This window comes from Hippopotamus amphibius, chromosome 2, assembly GCF_030028045.1.
Source record: "Hippopotamus amphibius kiboko isolate mHipAmp2 chromosome 2, mHipAmp2.hap2, whole genome shotgun sequence".
NCBI lineage: Eukaryota > Metazoa > Chordata > Mammalia > Artiodactyla > Hippopotamidae > Hippopotamus > Hippopotamus amphibius.
The window spans coordinates 226,660,245-226,673,635 of record NC_080187.1 but is presented as its reverse complement, the minus strand read 5'-3'; the positions used below and the strand labels follow the sequence as shown (position 1 = coordinate 226,673,635).

Here is a 13,391-nt window from a genome sequence, read left to right as displayed (position 1 = left end):
AAATCAATTAGTGCTATTTGACTACTATCAAGGAAAAACAATTATTGATAACTTATAACCTAGGTAATTTTATAAAAATATATAGATGAAATAATTCACAGAACTGAAAGGAAACCTGAAAGAACAAACCTTGGGAAATCCAGGTACCAAGGCAGTTCTGGCAATAAAGGGAGCAGGGACATGAAAGGTCTTTTCAGGGCCCCATGATTGGAATAATTTCCTCCCCTTGTATCACTTCATTAAATGGCCCAATTTCAGGAAGAGTCTGATGGGCTGAATTCAGGTCCCATGCCCACCTCTTGGCACCTTGATAATTAATTCCACCAGGACCATTTTAAATAAGAGGAAATAGTTCTCCAAAGAAAATCAAGGTACTGTCACCAAAAAAAGGATAAGGAAAGCAAGCAAAAGCAACAGCTGTCCAATAAATATCACCTGCTATTGAAATGAAGTGATGCAATGATTTTGAAATCTTATAAAACGAGTCTACATGTTGATCAAAAACTGCCCTTAGAAGGGGAAGGTGGGAGGAGAGCAAAGTGTAATTCATTCACAAGAGAGCTACATGAACAATCACTATGCATCACTAAGCTTATTCAGCCTCCCCTGATCCTACCTTCCCACCCCCCTACATATTATGCTTTTGGAACAAGATCAGTCCTTTCCTAGGTAATTAAGGCCGGAGCTTATGAACCTCAGAGCTTCCATTATTGAAACTGATTTTAATGTGAGGTCAGGAAAAGCTCTTTTCTATTTCGGCTAAGTCAAAATGTGAGATTACTTGTCTGTCTTCCATTAATTAATTTTCTGAAGACTGGATCTCACCCTTGAAGTGGAATAAGCATCCATCTAGGACAGGACATTTGTGGTTAGGCATAGGCATTCTCTTGCCATCACCTCTACACTTACTGTCACAGTTTCCTCATTTTATTTCTGTGCTAAAGATGATTTTGTTGCTCATAAGAAAGTTCAAATTCCTAGTTATAGCCTATATTTCCAGCTGTACATCACTCCAAAACTCAAGGCTTATCTACTGTGTTAGGATGCCTCTTTCCCCAAAAGAAAGTGAGTGTCGATACAATCACCTCTGGAGAGTTGGGTGAGTTAAAAGAGAGAAACCTAGACATCAGGTAAGGAAAATCAACGCATAAGGAGGATAGAGATAAAGGGCTGCCTAAAAGGCAAAATGAAATAGGATAAAACAAACAGATAGGTTGAGAACCAGGAGAGCTTGTATTGGAGAAGATAATAGGACATGGCACAATGTCTAGTATGAAACAGCTACTTAATATTCAATGACTAACTAGCTAAATAGAAAAATGTAATCATAAAACAAGGTTTTTTTTTTTTTTTGCATTTATTCCTTGAAGAAAGCTTGAGGATTATTGCTAACCACTCTCTTTTGAAGCATTTAAGAACATTTATGGAAAATGATAAATAAAACCATGAAATCACCTAAGTGATATTTTTCAATTATGTTGAAATAGATTCCAACCTGAGACCTGTTGTTTAAATTGTGTGGATTTATTCTGATTAAATCAAGGTAGTGAATACAACATAATTTGATGATTATATACCTATTTAAGGCCTTATTCGTACTTTCTTCTTTCTTAGGAAACTGCTTACAAGTAGAAAATTGTCAATTCATTGAAAGCCTTGGTGACACAATCCATCAATGATGAACTGATGACTAGATTCTGCATTTAATATTGGGATAGATTCGGACTGGAGCACTTCATAAACGCATTACTGTTTTCACTTGATGGGCAATACAAAACACCTTCCTGGACATATATGCAAATATTCAAAGCATGGAAATCACCACAAACAATAAGTGAAAAAGAAAAATTTAAATTTAGTTAGTACTCGCCAAAGACAGAACAAGGATGAAACTCATTCAAGACAAGCCATTAGGGTAATCCTTCCAAGTGATATTTTAAAATGTGAGAATCTTGAGATTAATTTTTATAGGTCCAGCTCATTAGGGCTATTTTGTAAACTGCAGGGCATATCATTCATCAATCTGGTCAGTCAGGAGATAAAAGGGAGAACAGCAGCAAATAAATAATAGACAATTGTTTCACTGAAGGCATTAGAATATTTAGAATTGACTCAGTTCCATAATCAAGGTCAATCCACCTAATATAGTCCATTTTATTTCATTTAGAGGCCTTCGTTATATAAGATCTTATCCAACATATTTCCTATTTAGTAAGATAATTTTAGTAAAGAATAGGAAAATATAATACTTTTCTAGCCAACACATATACATTATTTTAAAAATGATATTTTCAATCAACCGTAAATTCACAAATAGTTTTATTGAAATTAGTTCTCAATATAGGGCACAATTTGCCTTATTTCTAGTATGTTAATTTACCCTATCAAGTGACAGATATTTTCTCATATGAAACTGAATGGAGGAGCATATGAATTGTGTATCCAATAACTAGTCATCTACGAGGCACCTTGATTAATGATGATGCTTTCACCTCTGTTCTCTTCTATTCATAGTCCATACTTCAGTAATCTGGTCCAATGCCAGTGTCTATTGTGCAGTGCTATCAGATGTACTTTCTGATGGTTGAAGGAGTCTCCTTAATCATCTTCTGTTGGAATATCAATTTAGAAATCCAAGCCAGCTAAATCTTCTAAAGAAGTACCATGATGGTAAAATGTTGTAGTTTTCTTCATTATGTGGTATCATTTGGCCCCAGATTGTGTGGCGGGTTATTCTTCAAGTTAAGTTTTATCAACAATTTTTTAGATTATGATTTCATGGCATACATAAATAACTTATGGAAGAAGAGTTGTAAGTTACTGACTGTTATCCACTGTGGATGCCACATTTTCATCTCAATTTTGCAGCTTCTACTCTTTTGGGGGATTGATTACCACTCTGCCATTTCAAGCATGAAAATTTAAGGACAAAGAAAACTTTTTCCTAGGATAAAATATGTATTGTGTCAAGTATGAAAATTTAAGAGCAAAGAAAACTTTTCCTTACCATGAACAAAGCTACCTATGATCTTGCCCAATAAGCCTTCTTTTGGGAATTCCTTTTCCTTCTACCCAACGACTACTCAATTTAATCCAGACTGAATTGTGACACCATTCTACCCAAATTATTTTTGTTATGAGTACCACTCTATATCACTAAATCCAATGGTTATATTTCTTTGTTCATCTTATTGGAATGATCAGAGGCATTTGATAGAGGTGTCTGTACCCTCTTCCTGGAAAAACTCTACTTTCATAATATTCCACTGGTTTTCTTCCAACATCAGAGCCATTTTCACGTCACCTTTGTCAGAAGCCCTTCCCCTCCCAGTCTCTGAAGTCTGGCATCTTTCAGCACCTGATTAAGCCCTCTGTCTTCTTGAGCTATATTCTTTCTCAGCTCGTCTCATCTACCCATGTCTGATTTCAACTTTATACTGAATACAAGCAAAACTGCATCTAGAGTTAAGCCTCTCCCTGAGAGTCATACCTATACTGACCATCAGATACCTCCACTTGAACATCTTATTAACTCAAATTTAATATACCCCAAACCCCACCCGTCTGCCATCCCTTCAGTATTTCCATCTCAGGGAATGGACCTCTCACTAGCCAGTTGTCCAAACCAGAATCCTGAGGGTCAAGACTTACCTCTCTCCTTCCTTCATCTGCCAATTACACTGCCAGTTCTTACTGATGTTAGTTACCAAGTATATTTATATTATAACCGTTTTCTCCATCCTAACTAGTCCAGGTTGTTGTCACATCTCTGTATGTTACTATCATAGCCTCATACGTGTTTTTCCTGTATTATCTCTTGCTCCTTATTTTTTCCCATGCTGAATAATTATACTACTAATTAAAAGTTTCTCATTTTTTTTTCATATTGGAGAAAATTATACTTTCATCAAAGATTGTATTACCTTTTTTGTCCGTGCTTAAAACTTTTCAATTGCTCCCAATTCAGTTTTGATAAAGTTCAAAGTCATTTCCTGGGAAAACACCATTACTGGTGGCCCAACCAACAGCCATTCTCCCCTCTTCCAGGCTGGAAGCACCCACAGTTTGAACAGTTGCCAAAGATTTAGGGACATTAGGACTAGTCTTGAGCTTAATTCCACTCTATCTTCCATTTTCTCTAACCTCCCCCACCCCCCCCGCCGCCCAGTACAGACTAACTAGTGTAAAGAGTTATATACATTCAATACCTCCACCTTCTCATCCCTCATGCATTCTTGGAGTGACTCTAGTTATGGTGGTCTCACTCCACTTTACCAGTGACTGGTGTAGAAAGCTAATGGCCCTATGACCCATGCTGACCAACAAGATAAAAGGGAAATTTCCTGGGTACTTACAGGAATCATTTATTTTGAAAAAGAAATACAAAGATATGGATATTGGCATGTGAGGATGTGATACATGAAACTGATGCAGGCATCATACAAACATGAGGGGGAACTACTAACATTCTGAGAATGTCATTCAAAAAATAGAAATAATTTGATAATATAACTTGAATTAACCAACCTCAAAGCTGTCTTACCTTATGACTTACTTTTACATAAGACCAAAAAAAATATTTTTGAAGCCAGTTGGAGTAAGATTTTCTGATATCTCCCCCCAAATCCATAGCATTCTAACTGAATGCTAGGTATGCTCAAAGACCCAGGGAGACCTGGACCTAAACCCTTTAGCCTCCTTGGCTGCCAGTCTCCTCACTCCTCTCTACATGGCTACCATACTGGCTCTCTTTTGGCCAATACATTGCAATGTGCTGTGCTTCTCTCCACCTCAGAGTTATTTCACATCTAGTCTAGTTTCCCGGGATTCTCCTGTTCCTGCTCTATTGCCTACTCAAGTCTCAGTTGAAATGTCACTCCATCAATCTTTTGTTACATATGCTACAGCACAACACTTATCCTTACACTACTCATCATATCTCTAAATGTTCAATATAAACCATTCCCATTTCATTTTCAGCTTTATATGAAAGCAGCTGTGTCTGTCTTATTTCATTTATTTCCCAGTCCTGAGCCTAGCTCTCGGCACACAGTATGTGCTAAATAAATACATTAAAAAAATTAAAATGAAATTCATAAATCAAAGACTTCCAGAGTTTTATTCCTGCATGTGTCCTATGTAATTCTAGAGCCTACATATTGAGAAAAGCAAAATTTATAACCATATCCTGCTCCTGTTAAGAAGACCAGTCACATAAAGAATGGCAATAGGCAGACACAAACATCACTGCCTATGAATAGCCTTTCTTACCTGGACACCAAGACTAAAGCTAAAATACAAGTGGAGAGGGGATAGGTAAATGCAACCCCAAGGAGAAAAGGAGGTTTAAACAGAAGCTGTGCCTTCTTGCTAACAGACAGTCTATAACAGATCCATTTGTCTATGTGAGACTCCGAAATATAAAAATAATATCAGAAGTACTGGGACAGATGGATTGATTTAGTGTACCCATAATGACCTCTCTACCAACCAAACCTGGAGGAGAAAAAAAAAATTGAGATCATCCTAAGCAAAATCATTTTCTTTTCTCATACTATTTTTTCAAATACTATGATCTGTCCAAGAGTACCAGTCCCAATTACTACTTGGAAGTCCATCCTAGGAGTCTCCCATCCCCCTCCTACTCTGGTTTATAAGCCCCATGAGTGCCAATAACACACTCTTTTTATTTTTCTGAACTTTCCTTTATAGCATGTATTGTAATTATGTCTTATGTTTGATCTCACTCTTCCATGGCATGGACTAAATCCTACAGAAGTAATATATTATTTTCAGCAACCAGCAAATTGTGGGACACGTGGTCAGAATTCAGAAAATATTTCTATTAACATTAACTAGATGGATTCTGCTGAGCACTAAAGGAAATTTCTTACACTGAAGGTTGTTTCTAAGATAAGATGAAGTGGGGAGAATAATTCTCTCCTCCACAGGTAGGCTGAGGGTATAATTTAAAACGTAGCTTTCCATTCTAAGATGGACCCAGATATCTTTTTTATAAATCAGTCCTTTTATAAACACTATCAAGAGATCCAATTTGAAAGTGGTTTGTAAAAGTCTACATTTATTTACAGTAAAAGTAACACATTTTCACTAAAAAATATTGTCATGTACTTTCTGAGTATTAAAGTAAGAAAGACCTAAACACAAAAGGCAAAAGGATAAAACTTCTGGAAGAAAATATAGGAGATAATCCTTGCAACTTTTAGGTTGGCAAAGATTTCCAGAACACAAAAAACCCTAAATGATCAACTGGAGCTCATCAAAGGCAACATTCAACTTCTCAACTTATTGTTGAGAAAATAAAAAGATGAGCTACAGGCTAGGAGAAAATATTTGTAACACACGCAGCTGACAATGTATTTGTAAGAGCTCTTAGAACTCAATAATAAAAGGACAAACAACCCAACATTTTTTAAATGGGCAAAATCTTTGAACAGTTTACGAAAGAAGATATAGAAATAAGCCTGTGAAAAGATGGCCAACATTTTTTTTAATCACCAGAGAAATAAAATGTAAAATATAAAGAGACACCAGTGGGTAGCCATAAGAATAGCTAACATCTAAAAAGCTGATGATATCAAGTGTTGACAAGTACTGTATATGGAACAACTGAAACTCTTACACTGAAGCTCTTACACATTTCTGTATGAGACCACAGCCATTTCTGTACGACCACGCTGGAAAACTCTCCAGCGGTTTCTTGTGAAGTTAAACATACTTCTACGCTATGATCCAGCAGTGTTAGTGCTGGGTATATACCCAAGAGAAATAAAGCATTTTCCTATAAAATATCGTACATGAATAAAATTTTTAATAGGAAGAAATCAGGAAATAATGCCAATATCAAGAGGGAAATGAAAAACCAAATTGTGGCATATGTGCATCATGTAATCAGCAATGCCAAGGAGCCCACTATCGTGTGAACACACTACAGCATGGTTGAATCTAAAAACCAATATACTGATCAAAAGAAGAGAAATATGAAGAGGATACTACATGATTCCATTTCTATCTAAAAGAAGGCAATTAATTGAAAAATAAGATCAGTGTTTGTCTGGAGCCAAGGGCTGGGGTGGGAGGACTGACTACAAAGATTCTAACACTTTTTCATGGTGATGATGGAGCACATGTACACCTTTCTCAAAATTCATTAAAAAAAAGGTACACTTAAAATTTTACCTCAAAGAAGTCTATTATATTAGCATATTTTCACTAAAATATTTTAATGTATTTTATTCATTTGCTATTATAAAACAAACGTTAACGAAGGCATCATTCAGGAACACCGTCATCTCTTGATGTTTTGGGAGAGCACCAAGGGATCCTCTTGCTGCCCAGAGCACGTAGAACATGGCCCCAAAAATACCTGGAAACTTTGGTGAGTGAAAGCAATGCAATTATCAGTCACTGACCTTTCGAAGAACAGTCAACTTCAAGAGAGAATCAATAAAAGAGCCTTCAGGATGCCTGTATTCCATGACTTCTTTTGCAAATGTGAAGTTCGAGAACTGCATCCTCTCTGCAGCCAGAGAGCAGAAGCCTCTCCACTGTTCTGGCCAGCTCTGATCTGACAAGCTCACCTCTACCATTGCACACAAGCTGCAGAAAAAACAGGCATAGAGACTGGTGGTGGTCTGGGTGCTCAGCCAGAAAGAAGGATTTCTTGCCACCTCCCACTTCAGGCTGGAACACACAGTCCAGCACACTAGCGGGGAAGGGCAGGAACAAAACAGAGTTTCCATTTTTGTTATCCAATGCAAGATTTTATTAGCTCTGTCTTAGTCACCCAAGAATCTGAAATACTCCTCCCAGTCTCCCTCTGTGAACCCCGAGATGAGAAAAACCATGGATTCAATAACAAATTTTTATTATCTTTATCACCATAGTCTCTGGTCATTAGCAGTAAGGTAGCCATGGGAACCAACTCCTTCAACAAATGGAGTAGGATTCTGGCCACTGAGAGCTGCCGGTACCAGTCTGTGCAGGGCGGGCTGTGGTACAAGTCGGAGGACACAGTCATTTCTTCAGAGCTGTCAGGGAGAAACAGGAGCCACTTGGGATGACTCCTGAACTCTTAGATGGGGACCTGAGAGTCAGGCCAGCCCCGGGAAGGCAGGCCAGCAAAGCTGGTGTTCACAATCTCTCCCACTTTATGGCAGCTGATATAGAAAATATAGGAGAATAAGGGCTGAAAGAGAATGCCCTCTGCCCAGTGCAGCATGACCTTCATTGCCAGGGTGGTCTTCCCAACCCCTGCCATGCCTTCCAAGACTATTATCAGGGGCTGGGCTCCTAACACAAACTTCTATTGGCATCTGTTGGCTTTTTTTCTCTTTGGTCTTTTAAAAACAGACCTAACAAGAGAACCAGAAGAAACTTTACATTGAGAAAGGTCTCCCAGGGTAACGGATGGATTGTTAGAGTTGGCAGAAGAGTTGGAGAAGTACGATACGGCCTCAGTTCACTCTGAATTCCTACAGTTTTTCCAGTGCTTACACGAGACTTAGGCTGAAAACTTTGTAAGGTAGATTTTGCATTACCTCCTTGAAGCTGATCTTGACATTTATAGGAATTGACACCTCTGGGTTTCTTCCTTTTGCCTAAAGCACTGTCAAAAGTTAAGTAAACGGAGGCTTTCTGTCAGCAGTCCCACCTGTGAAACGAAATTGACTCCTGACTTGGAAACTCCAGAGACGAGGGTTATCAATTTTAGGATATGCCAGTGGGAGAATATGTGCTCCATGTTTTGCAACAGGAACATGAGTGAGCTGGACCTGAGTAACAGCAAGCTTAATACTTTATCTATGAAGAAACTCCGTTATGAGCTGAAAAATCCAAGGTGCATACTCCGAAAACTGACGTGCAAATCTATGTCTCCTGTGAAGATTCTAAAGGAGCTTGTCCTTGTGCTTCATGGTAACCACAAGCTAACTCATCTGGACCTGAGCTCTAACAACCTGTGTCTGTGATGATTTTTAGAACTTTGAGGTACTCAGCCTGCAACTTCAAGTATCTGTGGTTGGAATTGTGTGGCCTCACCTCTTGGGTTTGTCATCAGCCCTTTATGGAACTCAGCAAGAACTTAAGTCTGAGCATCTTCAGCCCGGGGACAATGGTCTCTCTAATGTTGAGCTGAAAGGACTGCGGGGGCCCATTGAGACGTCAAGTGTCCCCCGAAGGAGCTGTCACTGTAGAAACGCAACCTGTTGGCGGCTAGCTGTCAGGACCTGACTGTATCTGGGAATTAATCAGCTGCAAGATGATGGTGTAAGGCTGCGGTGTGCTTCCCTGACTCACCCCAAGGGTGTCTTAGGGATTGGTGCTCTGATTCTGCCAGCTTGGTACACCCAGTTGTAAATATTTGCCAGATGCTCTCTTCCAAGAGCTTGACACACCTGTAACTGTGGAAGAATAACCTGGGAGATGAGGGAGTGAATTTTCTGTGTGAGGCCTTGTGTCGTCCAGATTGCAACCTGCAGTACCTGGATTCGTCAGATTGTTCTTTCATGGTAGAGGGCTGTCAGGAATTTGCTCACCCCCTCAAGTGCAATAATAATGTAAAAATTCTGAATGTTGGAAAACTGATGTTCAGAATGATGGGGTGAAAGAGCTGTGTAGGGTTCTTAAATGTCCAAATTGTGCATTGGAGACACTTGGGTTGGAGAAATGCAATTTGACACTTGATTGTTGCCAGCATCTCTCCTTTGTGCTCAGGAGCAGTAAAAGCCTGGTTGATCTGAACCTTTTAGGATATGACCTGGGGCCAGACGCAATCAACATGCTGTGGACGTCCCCGAAAAAAATCGACATGCAAACTACGAAAACTTGGGTGCAAAAAAGACTTGTACTCTATAGTGAGAGCAGAGTTGGAGAAATTACAGAAGGGGTCCTTTTTGAGAATCAAACTTCAGTGGGATTTTAATGACCCTGAAACAGATGGTGGTGGTAATCCAAGGATGAGATGCCACAGCTTTACCATAGACCGTCCTTAGAGTACAGCCACCAGGAGGTCCTGACCCATGTGTTGCTCAGGTGTTACTTTTCATGGGGACAAATGAGGCATCACCTCCAGAATGCTTGTTCACGATTGGTCATAGGCGGCATGTTAAGTACCCAATCTCCACAGTCCTAACCTCATACTATATTTGGCCCAAGATTCTACATTGGCTTTACCTTAAAACTTTTGTCCTTGGTGAAATGTTTTTAAATTCTTGGGGCTATTAAGAGGACTCAACAAAGCAAAGGCTAAGAAAAAAAATAACTACAAACCTTCAGATATTATAAAAGTATAAAACCTGAAAATGGAGATCTTCCATATTATTACCTCTCCCAAAGTAAAACAACTTTTAAATAGTTTGGTAATAGCTTACTCGACAACTTTGTGTATGTGTATACATTTGTATGTATGTATATATATGTATGTATGAATTTTATTTTACAAAAATGGGACAAGCAACAGACAACCTACTTTTCTACTTGTTTTCTTTTAAATGAATACTGTATTTTGATGTTCTGTTAGTTCATATAGCTTCCTAATGAATGCAATCCAATTTTCTAATGAATACCATATTAGCAGTATGGTAATTTATCTTATAGTATCACCATATTTTATTTTACCAATGATAATTAGTGGAAAAAATTCAAAACCTACCTCTAGATATTTGAAGTTGACAAAGTAAACGTGTCACTTTTAATATAAAGATATCTTTGTTGACTGTTTTAGTAAAACGTTGCTTTGTGTAATTTAACCAGGATCGGAATAAATTGGTATCAGTCATGCATACTCTCGCAACTGATGAAAAATGCTGACAATAATAACATCACATGATAACATGTGATGTTCTTAAGAGACCACTTAGACTACATTCAAAAATGCAGCTCAGATGGATCAAGAGACACGTCCCAGGTTATACAGACTGTGGTTGGCAGAGCCACCATCAGTACCAGGTCTGATTTTATTTCAGTATTTTCTACACATTTTCCTTTGTCTATAGCTCCCTAACCTGGAAGAGGCTTCAACCCATCATCTTGGCATCATTAACATTGTGTCTAAACACCCAAGATCACCAGTCTTATCTGTGTTTGAATAATTCAGAGAGAAGAAAGAAACACCGTGATGAAGGCATGGAGGTAACGGTGCTTATCTTTCAGGAATGTTTCTTTAGTTTCACAGTTTAACATACTGCAACAGCATGACGCATCTAATGATTTTTTAAAACAGCTTTCTGCTGACAGCATAAACAGAAACAAGTTTATTTTGAGTGAGCAGCTGCTGTTTTTTTCATCGAGGAAACGTCGCTTGCTGAAATAATGCAGCAGGCTGGCACTGCCGTGAGTGGATAAACATCTACGGGGTTTGTGGACTGGCAAACATGGGACCATTCTGCTTCTGCCGCAATTACCAATAAATGAAACAGCCCATCTCCAATTTTATGAGAATGAAAAGTTTAGCCAGTCTGCAAAAGAGTTACAGAAATGGGCTGCACAGATTGTCTTCTTTTAATGAATGGATCAACCACAGATGTCAGATTTTTTTTTTTTTGTCACTATATGTGGGATGTGTAGATTTCTTTATTTTCTAGACTTTGAATTAATCAATCCTTTTTAAAAATTCTCATTTCCCTTTAAATAGGTGTTTATTGCAAGGAAAAGTTAAGGCAAAGCTATGGAGTTTCATTAAAACAAAATTCCTTTTTTGCCCTCCTTATTTTATTCATATATATTTACTGTCTCTCAAGGATTGTAGTGGCTTAAATTTAGTCTGAAAGAAAAAAGGTACTTGGGAAAGGACTACTGGCCAGGAAATGATCTCGAGAAAGTTGTGGATTGACAAAAATGTTGAAATGAGGGATCTCTATGTTTTGTAGTGTTTTAGAGCTTTTATCAACTCCACCTTTATTTTAAAGGTTCAGGGAAAGCTGACAAAGTCTCTTGTCTGAGATCTGTTATTTATCCTCTTGTTTGCACATTTTTGCAGACCTTTAATTACATAACACCATCACTTGGCTGACCTCAAACATTCTGCTCAAGGTAAGAATAATAACTAATCATGTGTTCTATTAAAAAGATTTTTAAACATTAAACTCGCAGACAGTTGCAAAAACAGAACAGGAAGTTCCCATGTACTCTTCACCCAGCTCCCTCTCATGTTCACATGTTACATAATCAGAGGACATTCATCAAAACCAGCGTAGTTTTACATTAGACTTTATAATTTAAAAAAATGCAATTTGTATATTCAAGAATGCTGGTAAATGATGAGAATACAGTACAAGCACAGGAACCTAAGAGGAAAGGTCAAGTATGAAGAGTTTCTGAGAGGGGAGAGATTACTTCCAACCGGGAGGAATACTAAAGTGTTCGGAGTTGAGCAGAGCTTCTGGATGTGCAGCAGTGGAGCAAGAGGGACACGGTTTAAATTTAAACAATAAATAAATGCAGCGATATAGAAAGCAAAAATTTAAGAGTAAATAAAGCTGTGGAAATCTGCACTCTCTGAAAATTTGGAAACAGATGAGAAATCCAGGGCTCTTTTTTAATGACTTCTCAATGTAATAATTTTGCTTTTATGTCATTAGAGGAACTACAAATATTACCTGGAACAGATCAAAATTAATAAGTAAAAGAAAATCGTCAAACCTGGATCCCTTGGTAAATTGTTGAATGTGTTGTTAAATTATATAGTGAACTCTTTCTTGGCCTAATCCCAGTGAATTATAATCTGCTCTCATATACTTTCACCTTTGCATAGTTAGCATCTCAGCAGGTGAACAGGTCAGGTCCTTAGGGTGTCAATTAATCAAACTGCAGAAACTTCACCATTTTCTTTAGCACTTTAAGCACAGAGTCTCCTTGAGGATCATGGAAGTTTGTTGAAAATGTTAAAGTATAGTAAATTCAATCAATTATTCATGTGGCATGTTATTAATACCATTTAGAATTTATATAGCACTGATGTTTTAAAAATAGGACAAGTCCGAATTGACGGAGGTATGGGCCAGTCACAAAGGCAATGAGTTGCTAGAATAATTCCTCGGCTTGTTGGATGAAAGAGCAATAGCCTATGGTTGCTAAGAGTAGTCGTTTCTATTGACTCTTCTACAAAGGTTATTCAATGCCTACTTTGAATTATTATTTGTAGAAAGATGTGCCACAAAAATCCTAATTCTAGAATTTTGATTTTACTCTCAAAAGGAGTAAACATCTCTCCTTATGTGGAACTCACAGAGTCTTGAAGGCAGCTTTAGCAGAGGGAAGTACACAAAGTTGCTTTGGCCCTTATTCACATCCAGCAACAACCCCGGGTAATTTCTATTTCTGGAATAAAATCTAGAAATCTATGGAAGAGTCAAGCTACTACATTCAACCTA

The 13,391-nt window shown here is 38.0% G+C and overlaps 1 pseudogene; it reads left to right on the top strand.

Annotated features, from left to right (window-relative positions):
- The first annotated feature begins 8,240 nt into the window (after window positions 1–8,240).
- LOC130844725 (NACHT, LRR and PYD domains-containing protein 13-like) lies at window positions 8,241–9,269 on the top strand (annotated as a pseudogene).
- Window positions 9,270–13,391: the final 4,122 nt, after the last annotated feature.